The sequence below is a fragment of the Ambystoma mexicanum genome, chromosome 3p, assembly GCF_040938575.1.
Source record: "Ambystoma mexicanum isolate Mex_15411 chromosome 3p, UKY_AmexF1_1, whole genome shotgun sequence".
NCBI classification, from domain to species: Eukaryota; Metazoa; Chordata; class Amphibia; order Caudata; family Ambystomatidae; genus Ambystoma; species Ambystoma mexicanum.
The window spans coordinates 1090366279-1090384259 of record NC_090925.1 but is presented as its reverse complement, the minus strand read 5'-3'; positions in this window follow the sequence as shown (position 1 = coordinate 1090384259).

Here is a 17981-nt window from a genome sequence, read left to right as displayed (position 1 = left end):
CCGCCGGGGGTACTATTCCTCTTCACGGGTCGGCGCAGTCTCCATTGCATCCTCACCGTACCCAGGCCCCTAAGGGGAACAAAGGGACAACAAGGTGAGACGAAAGGACAAACAAGGGGAACTCTTCTCACCACAATAGACTTACCTAATTTTACCGCCAGAGGCATTATTCCCCGAACTTCATATTTTCTCTCCACACCGGAATAAGGGAGCAAGCCACAGGTTACATTCTGGCCTTATTTTATTGAACTGTGTAGGATAAGCCAAATCCTTACCTGAACTTCGTCAGCTACTACGAGGAACTCTTCGCTGGGGTCAAGCTGCAAACTGCAAGGAATCGGACAAGAGTGAAAGTCAGACATGTGAACTCTTACGGACTACATACTTTTCGGAGTCAATATTGTTCTGGAACTCACCAATTCCTTCGAGCCAGGGAAGCAACTGGTTATCAACACACCCCTGCGCTCAATGCAGGATGGAGAGCTCATCTTTTCAAACCATCAGGTGAGACTATAAGAGGGGACATCAAAGGTGATCTGTGGGGAGAACAGCGGGGCTAGGGGGATTTACGCTCAACTCCACGGGTGGTTAATTCCCTTTCTCCATTTGCAGAAGAATATTCCTATGGGCCAAGCAAACGAAGCTAGGTGGGCCAGTCCAGTCCGTCATCTCGGCCCTACGCGTCACATTGGTGGAGACCGCAGCTGTCCAGTTCCGATCGACGCCTCTGTGGGAGCCAGGTGAGTGTAACATTGTCGAGATGTTCTTTAAAGCATAACCTCTTCATGTTGCTCCTTGAGTGACGGATGGAGGTGGCCAGCAGAAGCCCACTTGCCCTAAGTGTGTCCGCATCTGATGAATCTCAGCTGGGAAGATAGCCAAGCAAGTGGATGCACACACTGCAGAGATCTGCATAGGCTCAATTGCCAGCTTTGGGATTGGGGTAAAGAATGATTTCATATTGGTTGGTTTTCAAACACTACCTTTTGGTTTCCCTCTATGGTCATGACTATGTCATTACCACTATCCACTCAGAGATACACCAACTGTCTTAGATTACCATGAAAATGCTACCTTGGAGTGTATGAGGTATTGTGTAGTTAGCTCCTGGGGTGCGGTGAGCAACCAAGCAGGTTGCTCACAATGCGGACAGCATAAAAAAAAAGAGTGTATTCAGAGCAAACGTTTGGCTACACTATCTCGCTTTCCCCTCCTCCCCCGCTACATTAAAAGGGTCGGCTGAATTGTCAAGGGTGTTACAGGTCCATTTCAACATGATGCTCGTGTCACCCCGTTGCCGTACAGCTGGTAAAAGCATGTTGGGTACTTAAATTATAAGCAAGTCAACAGAATGCGGTCAGGTCATGAATAACTGCCCCGATATCATGGGCCACGCAGCCAGCCGGGGGCTGAAACAATAAAGGCCCGATTCATGGAATTGTTTGCCTGGAAAATAGGGAATTTGCATGGCAAACTGCGTGCAACATCATGTTAGTCGATTCATGGAATCAAATGCCTTGGATTTTTCCTCGACTTGCGTGGAGTTGGCGCATGCTTGGCATGTCTATGCCATCAGTCGAGCGCCTTGCTCGAGACACCACGCACGGAGTGGGCGTGACTTGCGTTGGGGGCTGGGAAGGTGTCAGAACACGCAAGATGGGGATCAACATGCGAAAAAGTGGGCTTTATGAGGGACGGCCTGCAGACAGTCCCTCGCACACCCACAATAGCGCCAAACGACACTTATTCATGGAACCAGCTTTGCAGCTTTTCAGCATAGAAATGACCACGCAAATCCATCGATCTTTATGCCACCAGAAGGCCGGCATAAAGACACTTGCGCATAGGAATCGGAGCGCGGAGGTGGGTTTGCATGCCGGATTGAGGGGTGCGTGTACACAACCGAGATTCCAATCTAGCCTACTGGCGTACGTACGCAGTGCAGCAGGGTGCAAGAACGGTTTACAGGGATTTGCACACATATTTCTCGAGTTAAACTCGAGTTACGAAGTATCATATGCATGTTGTCGGGGTGCCGGCTACAGTTACAGGTGACACTGCGCAGGGTCCCTGAGATGCAGGCATGCTTTCGGGGGCACCACACACTGTTTGAAGGGTTTTATTTGTGCCCGGGAGGGGGGGCATGCAGTTGTAGCTGTTCTGGCTGTTTAGGCTTTGCGTAGGAGCTTGTCAGGGGTGTTCCGGGCACGACTTGAGAATACGGTTACTTTATGCTGTATATTCCATGAATATGTGGGGCACACATTTTTAACTCTGCGCACACACATGCTTGTGCAGTGTCGTTCTCGGCGTGCAGCAATTGCAGGAAAAATGCACACTTTTCCATGAATAAGGCCCACATTGTCTGCTGAAAAGCTCTCAATCACTCTTTGGCAGTAGGGTGCCAATGACAGTGAAACCAGAGGAAAAAGGCAACTAGCTGATATGACCATTGCTGGATACTGCAAGCGAGATGGCAAAATTGGGGGCACCAGCAACGGCATCCTGCATGTAACGTACATGCTGCACACGTTTACGGTCTGAGTTAAAGGAGTATGTTTTTGTGTCATGAAACTCCCATTGTGGGCCAGCTCCAAATGCCCTTCGCCCAGTACAGCCCACATGGTTGAAAGGCCCGACACGGTCCCTGATCATTGAGGGGCCGATTCATAGAATTCGGCGCACAAGTGGCGCACGCGGCTGGCGCACAGTGTGCGCCTGCGGTAGTCTGCGCCAGCCGCGTGCGCCGAAACACATTTCCGCGCACAGCGTATTCATGGATTCCAGCCACCAAAACCAGCCGTGGCGCACAGTGGCGCAGCGACCTTGCAGCAGCGCCAGTTACGCCCCCAAGAACGCCTTCCGCGCAGGGAAAAGCCATTAAAATCCCCAATCCAGCGCAAAGGGCTGCGCTAACCCTGTACCAGCACGGCAAGCGGGCTACGTGTATTACAGGGGTTCACGTGAAGTTTCACACGCGATTCCAGCAGGGTACGTGTATTTCAGGGGTGCGCGGGAAGTTCCACACGCGAATAGCCTGGGCGCGTGTATTTCAGGGGTGCGCGGCAAGTTCCACACGCGAATAGCCTGCGCGCGTGTATTTCAGGGGTGCGCGGCAAGTTCCACACGCGAATAGCCTGGGCGCGTGTATTTCAGGGGTTCGCGGGAAGTTTCACACGCGATTTCAGCAGGGTACGTGTATTTCAGGAGTACGCGGGAAGTTCAACACGCGAATAGCCTGGGCGCGTGTATTTCAGGGGTGCGCGGGAAGTTCCACACGCGAATAGCCTGCGCGCGTGTATTTCAGGGGTGCGCGGCAAGTTCCACACGCGAATAGCCTGGGCGCGTGTATTTCAGGGGTTCGCGGGAAGTTTCACACGCGATTTCAGCAGGGTACGTGTATTTCAGGGGTGCGCGGGAAGTTCCACACGCGAATAGCCTGGGCGCGTGTATTTCAGGGGTGCGCGGGAAGTTCCACACGTGAATAGCCTGCGCGCGTGTATTTCAGGGGTGCACGGGAAGTTTCACACGCGAATAGCCTGCGCGCGTGTATTTCAGGGGTGCGCGGGAAGTTCCACACGCGAATAGCCTGCGCGCGTGTATTTCAGGAGTGCGCGGGAAGTTCCACACGCGAATAGCCTGCGCGCGTGTATTTCAGGGGTGCGCGGGAATTTCCACACGCGAATAGCCTGGGCGCGTGTATTTCAGGGGTTCGCGGGAAGTTTCACACGCGATTTCAGCAGGGTACGTGTATTTCAGGGGTGCGCGGGAAGTTCCACACGCGAATAGCCTGGGCGCGTGTATTTCAGGGGTGCGCGGCAAGTTCCACACGCGAATAGCCTGCGCGCGTGTATTTCAGGGGTGCGCGGCAAGTTCCACACGCGAATAGCCTGGGCGCGTGTATTTCAGGGGTGCGCGGGAATTTCCACACGCGAATAGCCTGGGTACGTGGATTTCAGGGGTGCGCGAGAAAGTCTACACGCGATTGGCCTGGGTACGTGGATTTCAGGGGTGCGAGAGAAAGTCTACACGCGATTGGCCTGGGTACGTGTGTTTCGGGGTGCGCGGGTAGTTCCACACGCCATTGGCCTGGGTACGTGTGTTCCGGGGTCCCGTGAACTTTCACACGCGATTGGTTGGGATCCACGTGTGTACTGTCATCACGTGCAATGAGGGATACTCCCTCGCACGTCACGTCACAGACACGCTCACGCGCTGAGGGCCTTCTGTCCAATGAAAATGCGTATGCGTGCAGACGCGCTTACGCGCTAAGGGCCTTTCCTCGAATTACACGCTGACGTGCAGAATTTTCACGTGCCAAATCACTCCGTATCAAGCTGGCCACGCGTAAGCACACGGAAGACCACGCTCCTGCCCAGAAGGCCGAACTACTGCCCCCCAGAGCCCCGAGCACGCTCCCACCTGCCATCTGCTGCTGCCTGACTGCCTGCTGCCCACGTGCCCTGCCATTTGCTGCCTGCACATCAGCCAGGGGTGCTGTTGGTGTGACCACCCCTGCTGGAACCAAAGACTCCCGACTGGGATTCCATCGCTCCACAGCCCAGCCCCAGGACCCAGTTGCCCACCCACTCCTGCCTCTGGGGTTGTCATGTCGGGGCAAACTCCATCTGTGACCACTGACAACCCCCGGCCAGAGAGGCAGAGGGGCACCAGCTTCAGTGCCACCGAAGTTGGTGTCCTGGTGGAGCAAGTCCTGGGGCAGTATGATGCCCTCTTCGGAAGTTGCCGCGCCGACAAGGAAGGACGGACTCGGATCTGGACTGACATCGTGACTGCCATCAACGCGGAGGGGGTGGCAGTCCGCGACTTCCAACATGTCAAGAAGCGCTGGGAGGACTTCAGGTCCAGGACCCTGACCAAGGCCCGGCGCCTCTTGAAGGCAGCGGATGCCAAGGGGCGCCGGGGCCACTTGTCGGAAGAACAGATGAGGGTCCTGGAACACATATCCCCAGCGCTCCACGTCCAGGTCCTTGAGAGGCAGACCCGTCTGGAGTCGAGCGGTGAGTGTACATGCATCCTGATTGTGAGCAGTGCGTGTGGTGATTGTTCAGTAGTGTGCAGGTTGCACATCTGTTTGTATGGGGTCGAGTATGGGTGCGGGTGTACAGGGCCGTGGGGCTGACACATGCGAGGGCTGTAATGTGTGAGACATGGATGGTGCCTGTGTGTGTGGGCTTGCATGCCAAATGCAGTTGTGTGGGCACACAAGTTTGTATGAATGTGTATGTGAGTAGACATGTCCGTGATGTCACGCATGTATGTTGTTTTCAGCTGATTGTATCAGCGCTGTGTACATGTGCATGTGTGTGTATTTGACAAGGGTGCAACAGTGATGCAACATGGATGCATGTGACAGCTTTAAGTGGATGCCTGATGGGCAGATGTGACATGGATGCCCGTCTGAACACTGCGACACTTAGCAGAGGTGTACACATGCATGCAAGTGTGGTGGTGTGTGTACATGTGTGGTGCACTTCCTGTGTTGCATGTGATGTCTGGCTCACCTTTGGCTGCTGATGCTGTTGTATGTGTATGGATGGTGTTGGCAGTTGCAACATGGCTGTGGTATGGCTCGTGTGTGCAAGTTGTAATGACATGTGTGTTGGGGATTGTGATGACATGTCAGAGGTTTGCCAATGCCACTCATGTACAACTGTCATGTGTGTATGTGTACATTGTACAGTGCCCTGATGCCTGTGTTTTGTTTCTCCCTGTCTGCAGCGTCAACTGATGAAGAGGGCGGAGAAGGTGCTGTGGAGCACAGCGGCGGGGATCCCACCGCCAGCCGGAGACGCAAGGCCCGGCTCCCCTCCCAGGTTGTCATCTCGTCGGGGAGTGAGGAGTCCGGTGCCGCGTCCCAGGCCGCAGCTGCCGGGGGGAGGTCCAAGAGGCGGAGGTTGCAGTTGGACTCCTCGGCAGCAGAAGGGGCAGCTGGGACCCCACAGGGCCCAACGGGGGAAGATGGCACAGAGTCATCCAGGTTGGTGGGGGGTTTGGTGGAGGAGGAGGCCGTGCAAGCACCGGAGACGGGGTCTGGGGGTGGGGATCCCACTGGTGCTAGTGGTGCAGTGCAGGACCAGGGACAGGAGGCAGCACAGGCCGCCGCGGAGGTGCCTGTGTGCAATCCTGTCCCTGATCCTGTCCCTGCATCATCTTGCACCAGCAGGGATGCCCATGTCCAGACCAGTTTTCAGGCAGGGGATGAGCTGACGTCAACTGGCCTTCCTCTGCCTGCGGACGTGGCTATCCAGGCCCGGGTTGAGCCTGTCCTGGCTGGAGTGGCGTTGCGTCAACGGGCCATGCGAGGTGACCTGCAGTCTTTTCATGAAGAGACTGCACATCATCTCGAATGGCTCGTTGACCACGTCAGCCTGCTGGGACAGGTCACCCAGGCCGGATTCCTCCGTCTGATGGGGCTTGCCACGACCCCCTCCTCAGCTGGACCCCCTACGCGCCAGTCGTCCTCTGTGCCATCTTCCCACCCATCAGTCACCTGGGTGCCCTGTGGAGCTGCCTCTGACGGTGCGGCCAGGCTGGTGGAGGAGGCATCCCTGCCACAGTCGGGAGTCGGACGTCCAGCAGGGGTGGCCACGTCAACGACTGCACCCCAGCCGGCGGAGGATGTGCAGGCAGCAGGAGGCAGTGCAGGGGCAGAGGCACAGCAGCAGCAGCACCATGGTGGGAGCCATGAAGGCTCGGGGCCTTCGACATCGGAGGGGCAGGCATCGGCCGGAGGGCAGGAGGACCCAGGACAAAAAGTGTCTTCCGTGTGGCAGCGGTTGGGCCACGCCATAGATGCGGAGCGGCAGCGGGCGGAAGAGGCACGGCTCTCAATGGTCAGGGCGGAGAACTCCATGCAGAGGGCCCTGAGGCGGGTCGAGTGCCTCGAGGCAATCCGCAGGGCTTTGGAGGTGGACACGTCGACGGCCCTGCGGACCCTCGGGGCCATGGAGGAGGACCGCCTCCGGGACATTGAGGAGGAGTTCGATGATGCCCTGGCCCGGCACATCCAGAAGTGAGCCGTGGAACTAGCCCGCTGCCCTTGTACATAGTTATGTAGGTAGTGTTAAGTTTCATTTTTGTTTTTATTTCATTTGGACCTTTTGGACATTGGCCACATTTTTGTATATAGTTTTTTTTATTAGTTAGTGTAGTTAGTTAGGTTTCCTTTATTTTGTTGGGATGATGGACCCTGGCTTCTTGCATTGTACATAGTTGTGGACTTGTACATACTTTCTTTTTTAACATTATCCATGGATCAATGGCTTATAATTTTTTTTTCACATTGGATTTTGTTTGGTGGACATTGACTTTGTACTACATTACTTTGGATTTCTATATTCTTTATTTTTTTTTTTATTTTGAACGGACATGCTTCTTTTCATTTTTTTCCATTCACATTTCTGTTTCTTCATTTTTGTTTCTATTCATCTTTCCTTTAATACATTATTTATTTGTTGCACTTCAATGTGTGGTGTCTCATTGTTTTCATGCATTTCATGTTATGTGTTTTGAGAATCACTGACACCCATTGGGTGTATGTGAGGGACATGTGTTTGTTTTGGAACTTGCAATTGGTGTTCTGTGATGTAATTGCAGAATATGAGTGGGTGGATGCAATACTCGGGTGGGTGTTTTGCATTTGGGGGCTGACCATAGAGACCAGGGATCTGGACTGTGATGACATGTTGGGTGGGGAACATGAGTTGGACATGGGTGGGGGCCTGCTGGAGGCTGCCCCTGGTGGCTGGGGGGTGGGGGTGGTGGGAGACATGGGTGGGGGCCTGGTGGAGGGTGCCCCTGGTGGCTGGGGGTTGGGGGTGCAGGGGGACATGCGTTGGTGGGAAGTAGTGCTAGTTGATATGTGGGTTGGCTGGTGGGCATGGCCATGGTGGATGGGGTGCCTGCAGGACATGTGCTGGGTAGGCCCCTGTGGTGTGAGCCACCTGCAGGGGCCGTGGAGGGTGTAGAGGGTACACCTGGGAGGACCCACACGTGCAATTCACGTGTGCTGCTCCCCGCGCACCCCCGGAATCCACGTACCCGGCCAAATCGCATGTGGAACTTCCCACGCACCCCTGGAATCCACGTACCCGGCCAAATCGCGTGTGGAACTTCCCGCGCACCCCTGAAATCCACGTACCCGGCCAAATCGCGTGTGGAACTTCCCGCGCACCCCTGGAATCCACGTGCCCGGCCAAATCGCGTGTGGAACTTCCCGCGCACCCCCGAAATCCACGTACCCCGCTCAATCGCGTGTGGAACTTCCCGCGCACCCCCGAAATACACGTACCCCGCTCAATCGCGTGTGGAACTTCCCGCGCACCCCTGGAATCCACGTACCCGGCCAAATCGCGTGTGGAACTTCCCGCGCACCCCCGAAATACACGTACCCCGCTCAATCGCGTGTGGAACTTCCCGCGCACCCCTGAAATCCACGTACCCGGCCAAATCGCGTGTGGAACTTCCCGCGCACCCCCGAAATACACGTACCCCGCTCAATCGCGTGTGGAACTTCCCGCGCACCCCTGAAATCCACGTACCCGGCCAAATCGCGTGTGTCACTTCCCGCGCACACCCGGAATACACGTACCCCGCTCAATGGCGTATTTTACTTCCCGCGGTGCCACTTTTTTGATGCGCTGGGACTCTACCGCCTGCCTTCGTGTGGCGGACGTGTTTCAGCTTGTGCGCGGCTTTGGCTGTGCGTGGGTTTGCCCTATTCCATTCCATGAATACGTGTGGTTCGTGTGCGTGTGGGCGTTACCTCTGCTTCCGTGCAGTGCATCCCCAGTTACGCCCTTATTTTCGCGTGTTGTTCCCCATTCCGCGCGTTACGCCCCATGTCCCGCCCACTTTCTGCTGTGTGCGCTGAGGTTGTGCGCTTTCACTGTGCGCGTCGCGCACCGTCGCGCACGCCTTTCGCGATGTTGCAGTGACTTGTGCGCCATGCACGGGTTTGGCGCACATCCCGCGGTGAACACGCGCAGGGACTTCCATGAATCGCACGCGTGCGCGTGCGCCTGTTTTTTTCCGCTTGCGCATGCTTGCGCATGCTTGCGCCTAGATTTTCGGCGCACGTTGGTTCCATGAATCGGCCCCAAAATTACATTGAAAACAAATCTTACTTCCCTAACACCTCTTCCTTTCCTCACGCCTATCCACAACACTTGCTTCTCCTGTATGCAGCCACTGTGGAAATGGAAAAGGCAATCCACCTCAAGCTGCCTTTCCCTGTGCCAAGTAGGACGCATGCGGCGTTGCTTCTTTCGGTGGGGGAGACGGGTAAAACGCATATAAAGCTTTGCAAACCTGACACACATTTTTTATGTTTTGATTTGTTTTAGCAACTGGACGTTTTGTGGCTTGAAAAAGGCAAAAATGCATGGAATGGCAGCCATACTGGATCTGATTGGAGGCTTTTGATTGCTCGGGTCTCTTAAGCTGGGCCAGTGTCCTAAATACCTAAATACTGCAGGTCGGCATACAGGAGAAAGTCCAACTCACAAATACGCACACACCCGTCTGCACAGCCCCAGGGACGCAGCAGCGTGCACCTTAGTTGATCTCAATTACTTTTCCTCCTGCGTCCGGGCCAGGCTTCCCTGTCACATATATATAGATCACTGGCTCCTGTCCCAAAGACATCACAGCTGTCCCTGTCAGCAGAAGTCCAGCAGCCTCACTTGATTAATTCAGACGAGAGCAGCAAGTTAACAAGCTCACTCTGGCCTGTGAAAATGACAAATGCGCTGCATCTGTCTCAAACAGTGCTGTCAGGGAAGAGGCATAAGAGGCCATGCCGCTGCATTTTAAAAATGATTGTTTCATCTGCTTTGTTTTCCTCATTTTTTATGTGAATACAAGGGAAGTGATGTGAAACAAAGGCCCCTTATTATTGAATGTTTGATTCACACCATGCCGATTTGCATAGCTTGTGTCGACGTGTGTATAGCTATTTCCTGCAACCTGAAAATCTTCAGATATTTTGAAATACGGGCCCTATGACCCGCCTCCTCCACCCAGCATGCACGTTGCTAGCTAAGCCTGGAAGTTGTACTCAAAAACAGACCAGGCCTAGCAGAAACCAACTGCCTGAACAATGATAATAGTCAATAAGATACACCATGTACAAACACATGAGATTCCGAAATACGAATAGCATGAATTAAAAGTACAGGAAAAATGATTGTGCACAGAAGTTTTATGCACCAAAGCATTTTGTAATTTGCAGCATTCTGTGGTAATACACCAGGGACGTCACATGGGGGTCGCCAGGGGTCGCAAATACATCCCCTGATGTTTCCCTCGCTACCAGTGTGGTCTGCCTTGCTACCCCTAAAAAAAAAGAACATTTAAAAAGATGTTTCTTTTTTTACATTGAAGCTCCTGGGCTGCGGCCAGTGCGATGTGGCTCTTTGTTTTTGGAGTGGCTGGAATTTATGTTGAGGCCTCTTAAAAAAAAAAACAGGGGGTTCCACAAGTGTAACCCTGTGAGCAGTGACCCTAAATAAGAAAGAATAGGTATATCAAATTATTTGTCTTTCTGGCATTCTATACAACAATTGCTAGACTCATTAAAGGGGTGAAAGGTCATGTTCTTTCGCTTCCCATGATGTCACTTTAGGGTGAGGTCAAATGACATCACTTCCTGTGATGTCATCAGTGGTCAAGGGTCATGTGATGTTACTTCCGCTACTCCTGGCATTTTGTTGAAATGACATTCCTGCAACACACACTTAAGAATGCGGTGGTAGAGCATGTCAAGATGCCCACACATTATGGGCCTCAGTCAAGGAATATTTTGCAAGGTGCAAAGTACTTTTCACTGGTGCAAAGTGACTTTGCACTGCTGACAAACACGCTGATTCATGGACCAATGCAAAGTGTCTTTTTACCATGCAAAGTCAATTTGCACTACAATACAATTGCATGGACTGTGTACACAGTGTTGCTGCAGAAGACAACCTGTGCTGGAGGTGGATGAGTGGCAACAGTAGACATCACTGCAGAGCGCTCTGCTGTACAGTGGAAATTGTAGCAAATTCTCCATGCATGTTTGCAGTCAAAGGGCCCATGGCCTGAGTTAGCCGCACAAATGCACTGAACCAATGATCGCGTCTCTGCCAAGTGTGGAGATAAATCAGAAAGTTTGCAAACAGCCCAGCCACCCCACTGCAGCATCAATACCACTCTCTGCCATGGCCAAACTCCAATGATCAGGAACAGAACTTACACGCTTCACGTGACTTTGCAAAACCGACACAAACCCTGATTCATGGAACTGTGCAAAGTGTATGTTTCAAGTGCAAAGTCAGTGCAAAGTTCATTTTGTACTGCAAAAATGACTTTGCACTGGAAAAATATACTTTGCACAATTCCACGAATCAGGGTTTGTGTCGGCAGTGCAAAGTCACTTTTCAGCAGTGCAAAATCACTTGAACCATGCAAGATATTCCATGAATCGGGCCATTAATCGTAAATCAGTACTAACCAGTGGGCACACTTATAATGCAAATAAAGGAATGATTAGAAATCAAATCGGCAGAATTACACCAGAAGAATGCAACATAGATTCATGCAGGTAAAAACATGATCAAGTGAGCACGAAGTTAGAATCAGACATAGTCAATGAGTAGAACATACTCTTACGCCCACATGCACAACATAAGGAGCTGAGAATGGCCTATGAACAAAGGAGCGTAGAGATGAAAGAAGTGATGATGGGTGATTACAGGATGCATGTTTCATATATGTGACAGCAGCATAGTAAGTGTAGAGTAGTAAGGGTGTGGGAGACAACGGGAGCAGAGTGGTAAGAGTAGTGAGTATATCAGTGACGCTGATGAAGGTAGGCTAGGCTGCCAGTCATCAAAACGCTGCCAGATATGGTCAGTAATCGGGTAGTGGACCAGAACCAGGAGGATAAGCAAGTGTAAGGCGACAGGTGAATGTGGTGTACCGTACAGGGATATCATCCAGATCTAGCTGGATTGATGAACTATTGGACCCGTAAGACATATGTTCTATTAGTAACCGGTGAGGGTGCAATCAGAATGAAAGAGCCATTCTGATTGGCCCTCACTGAGTCATTACCAGGCCCAGAATCCCTTTGTCGGGATTCCACGGCCTTTGTCCCCAGCGGGGGGGGGCGTGACAGCCCCTCAGCCAATGAGGATGCTCAAAGCGGGGCCATCCCCGCTCCGAGCCTCCCCACGGCTGAGAGGCTACCTTCGCCCCCTGTCGGGGACTGAAGTAAGGCTTTTATTTTTCCCCTCCCCTTACCTCTCACCTCCCTGCCCTCCCCAACCCACTTACCTTCTATCCCTTGATCCCCGGTGGGGGATGATGGCAGCCTCCTGCAGTGTGGAGACTCGGAACGGGACCATACCCGCTCCGAGCCTCTACACGGCTGGAGGCTTCCATCGTCCCCTGCCGGGGACCCAGGTATGTTTTTATTTTTTGGAGTTTTTTTTTCCTCTTCCGCTCCCTTCCAGCCTCCCAACCGCACTTACCTTCTTTTTTTGGGAGCAGACACGCTGGAGACATTTTTGTTTCCAGCGCGTCCACTGCAGATGGCCACCATGGAAAGGAAAAATGGACTCTGTTTTCCCTTTCCTGGTGGGCATTTTCGTTGCCATTTTTTTCTCCCGAAACGCTGCCGCGTTTCGGGACAAAAAAAATGCTTTTAGTGCCCCGGTCACGCAATTGTTGTGGGCCGGGGTACTAATAGCTATATGCCCCTCTTGGCGGGGGCATTACCGACTCAGGTAAAGCCCCGGGGCCCATAGTTATAGGCCAGAGCGAAGCTTCACTCGGGCCTATAACTATGGGCCCCGGGCATTACCTGAGTCGGTAATGCCCCCGCCACAAGGGGAATAATGCTTTACTCATAGCGTCACAAAGGACAGTATTGTCTGATCCTGGGTAAAATAATGCATCTGCCGATGCTTCAGTTCCCTTATTTGCTGAGATTTGGCAAGCTCATAAGAAGGCTAACATTGATCAGTGCTATGCATAATACTACACGTGTATTTAAAGATGCACAGCTTCATTAGTGAGCAGGCAACAACCCATTCGGAAAGTAGGTCACGTGCTTCATGAATCCCTCCGGCTCCTGCTGCTGTGATGTGTAATGGGTGTCAGGAGGGGGCAGCAGTAAGCACAATGGGAGCTGATTTTCTAAACGGTGCAGGTGCGCGCTCACTGCATTAGCATCCTAATGTTTAAGCACTTATTTGCTGGAGGCGGATCGCCACACTGCTGATGTCTGCTTCGTTCTGAAGCTCTTGACAGTCATCACCATTACTCTTCCTCGGGGACTGCAAAAAAACAGGTGCAAACTGTCTCCGAAGAGGACACAGTGGCATCAGCAAACCAAGGCAGAGGAGAGGATAACGGGAAAGTGATGCACTGGGATGAGTGTATGTATTTACTCTGGAAAGGTAGTCTCTCTTAAGGGTATTTACTGGAACTAGCTATTTCCATTTTGTTTTCTTCAGGAAATGAACAAACAGGCAGGGTTGGAATGTTTAAAAAGTACTTTCAGAATCTACCATCAGATGGGAGTGGCAGGGGTGTGAGTGTGTGAGATAGGCCTAATCTGTCCCTGCTGGGCCATTTTTTGGCCCTAGACACTAGTTAGGTCACTTTTGAACCCTTTTGCTCACAAAAGACATATCCTTATAAGAATGTAGTGGTTTATGATTACCTCTATCCCTGATTCATTATCCAGAGTGTGGTATCTCTCCATCTTTGCATATGCTGTGTTCTTTCCACAGGGTTGGGTTTCTTTAGTATTTCCATTTAATGATTATTACTCATAGTGTGTTTAACTGAAGTACATATATTTTTCTAGCCCCTTAACTGGGCATTCCTTTATTTTGGACTGTTGTACTTTGCTGTTTGGATTGTTATTGTTTCACATTCACATTCCTCTTGAGAGTGATGACAAACGTATCATATTAACTTAACAAATGATAAACTTATAATAAAATACAAAAGCATAATTCCATTAAAAAAATTAAATACACATAACATGTCATAAGTAATACAACTGAATTAACAATACATCTACAATAACAATGTATGCATAAACAGTTCAATATCATCCTTTAAACATATCAATTAACAAGCTATATGTAATCAGTGCAAAAATATACTTTAGTAAACAATAAACATAATGCCATAAACATATAAAACATACACTAAATAACTACAAAACAATTAAAATATCAAATATAGTAAACACTTTAAATCACTCACGTATATATATATATATATATATATATATATATATATATATACACATCATGGGCCAGATTACAGAAACTTTGCACTGGTGCAAGTGCAAATTGCTCGGTATTATCACTAAGGCAAAGTTTGCCCTATTTTTAAATACAATGGGATACATTCGAAAACTATTGCACCATGACAAGTGCAGTTTGGCATATTAAAAGCACCTGGGAAAACATTGCCCTAGTGAAACAAAGATACATTTTTGATGCATTTTTGCATCAGCGCAAAGTTTGCCCTGGTTCTAATAGCATTCTGTATTAGCACTAGGGCTAACTTTGCCCTGCTGCAAAAATGCAGTAGAAATGCATCTTTTTTGCCCTAGGGCAATTGTTGGCCTGGTGCTTTTAATATGCCAAACTGACCTTGTCATGCTGCAGTAGTTTTCTAGCGTGTGCCAGTGTTTTAAAAATAGGGCAAACTTTGCCCTTGTGCTAATACCGTGCAACGTTGCCCTTGCATTGGCGCAATGTTTATGTAATCTGACCCCATAAGGGAAAATGTAAAAACTAACATGCACAGCACAAATGTTATATTCATTAAAAACATGAATTAATAAAAAATATTTTACCATTTTATTAAATATCGACAAATATTCACACAACATATTACATCACTTTCACTAAAAACATGTTATAACAAAAACAAAATATTACAAAACAAGTCATATCTATTAGGGATATTTACATGGCTGAGCCAAATAAGTAACAAGTACAACTGAAAATGCTTAAAAAACAACACGATGGCCTCTCAGTTTGAGCAATAGGGTTCCCTTACAGAATACATTATTAGATTCTGAGTCACTCCTGGAGCTTTTAAGTGTCACCAACACTTCTCTCCTGGCTCCTGGTGCCTCTGGCCACCTGCTTTCTTGTCTTTTGTGCTGCAGACAGTCCTTCCCAAACTTCTCCAGGTGAATGTGCCAATACACGCTGGGCCTCAGTAGGCTCTTGACAATGGTTGGAAAAACTTAATTAGCTTCCATTTGGGAGTCACTAGTCTATGCCTCTTTGTTATATCTCATTCCCTAGCTTTCTGCCCCAGTATAGTGGATTTATTCCCCGGAATCCCAACCTAATATTCCCCCAAGATGATTTACAATTGTTAGATTCCAAAGAGTGGGGACTCTCTTTCTCCTCCTATATCCTCCTCTACCCTCCACTTCTGCTCCTTCTTGACTTCCTCAGCTGTTATCTAAGGCTCTTCTATAACAATTCAGTACAATCCTGTCCACCTCCCTCTTGTTATCACACTTGAACTCCTCCTCCATCGTAGTTAGTCCGCTTTCCAAATGCTCTAACTTCCTTTTTGCATCTCGTGCCACCCGCCTCCACAATGTTTTGTCCACCAACCTCCTCACAGTTCATTGTCACCTCCTCTACAGTGCTGTTTACACCACCTTCCTTCAACTTCTTGCCACAGAGCTAGAGCATTTTTTGGTGGTCAAAAGGGATCTCGTGTTTCTGCCTCCAGTCTCAGCTTCATTCCAAGCATTGTGGCACCAAGTCCTTGGGAGCACCTCTTCCAGGTCCAACAGTGAAAGGCAGAGGACTTTCTCTGACACCATTCCACAGAGCAACATTTGCCTGGAAATGTCAGTCATTAAGACTGATGTCACTTGGTCACTTTCACTGTCTTTGAAGCAAACCACAGGGCAATCAGCTGAGTCATCCGGACCAGAGATATGTACAATGTCTTCTGCATGAGTTTTATTCACCACCAGCTTGAATGCAAAAACTTTGGTGTGCTTGCTTTGAAGAATCCAAACTAAAGGCACCCCAGGAAAGTTGACAGAAGTGTTTTTTTCTACACTTAGGGTTTTGCAAGTCTTAACAGAAGTTTCCTTACTTAAGGATTTTATTTAAATCTTAAAAAAAGGGAAACATATCTGACATTATTTTATATCTTATTCCACCTTTCCAGAGCCACCCCTGTTCCAGAGCCACCCCTGTTCCAGAGCCACCCCTGTGGCATATACGCATGATTCTCCAAGGGCTGTGGCAGGTTCTGCGGCAACGGATACTGCTGTACCTGGCACAGGGACTCAGAGAGCTGGTTTGTGAACTTAAGGCACAAACCCTCTACTCATGAGCACCTGATAAGCTTACTAGTAGCAACATCATCATGGGTCTACCACCTCAACCGCTAAGCCCATATCTTAATTTTAATTAAATTCCTCCACACGGGAGATTATTTCCTCAAAAGTGTAAATTGTTCAGAGGGAACATCTTATATTTGCACTTAGGCACAAACAGGTCCCCTGCATGCAATGTTAGTCATTGCACTGTTAATCAAAGTGCAAACGTTGCGATTAAAAAGCATTTGAAATTGTCATGTTAGCTTCTTAGTACACTTAACAGTGCAAATAGAGTAAATGTCGTCTGTCATTTATGCAAAGAAAGACAATATGTACAATGGATTCCTATACAATCCTCCTGCTTTTTTCGGGTGGCAAAAACAGGAAACTTCCACAGGAATCTACAGCATTTGCACCATATGTCACGCTGGCAGAAATGCTTGTGCATGTGTAGAGCAGAGAGGATTGGAGTGGCATAAATGGTAAATTGGGTCTGAGTCCTTTCTCCACCATGCAAATGAATCAAAATGTGACAGACTAAAAATCATACATGCACATTTTACACATTCATTGAACCATTCACAGTCTATTGCCCACGATGTAAACATTGCGGGCACAGAAAACTGTGAACGGAAGCCCGGGGAGCAAAATGACCGCGCAACAGCACCTGCACCACACACGAGTGCACGCAGGGGCTGACAGGCCCAACATTGAAGCATTGTGGAAGACAACAGAGTGAACTGTATGTAAGTCTTTGTGTATGCATATGTGTGTGTGTGTGTGTATATATATATTTATGTGTGTGTGTGTGTGTGTGTGTATATGTGTGTGAGACTGTGTGCGCATGTGATGTGACATGCTAAATGTGAGTTTGGCGGTGGAGCATCCTGTTTACGATGAAATTCTGTTTATGTAGTAGGGGAGTTGCGGGGGGGTGTTTTGGTGCAGAAACCCCCTGGAATGGCTGTTTAACACACATAAAAGTTTGCAGGAATTCAGCCCAACAAATATATGCAGCCTTCAAAGCGTGGAATACGGACATAACATTCATTTTACACATGATATGTGCCTTACTCCACCAGGAACTTGATCCCCACAGCATTTACAATGAAAACATATTCCTTCTCTTACAAAACATTAGGACACATACAAATCTTCTCGCAGTGTTGTGATGGCGGTGATGTCACTAACATTCCAGGTGGAGTGTTGGTGTGATGATGTCACTGGGACTCTTGGTGGAATGTTGATGTATGTTTGGAGTTCTACTGGTGTCAGTTGAACCTAAGCTGCTGGGCTAGATGGATGTCCCAGTGCTTTCTCTACTTAATAACTAAGAGAATAAACCTACATGTAAACTACTTACCTTCTGGTGTTCTTGATTGGTGAAGGAGGCATAGTTTATATCACTGTGCTATAAGCAATAAAGTGGACAATTATCTGAATTAGAGCGAACAGAGATTTGTACTGTGGTCTTAGTGTGAGTTTTACCCACCACCCATTTGAATCCATAACTTTTGCTTTTCTTACTTCTTGAAGTATCTGAAATAAGTACACTCCAGCATATGTTCATGTTTAACTGATGGCAATG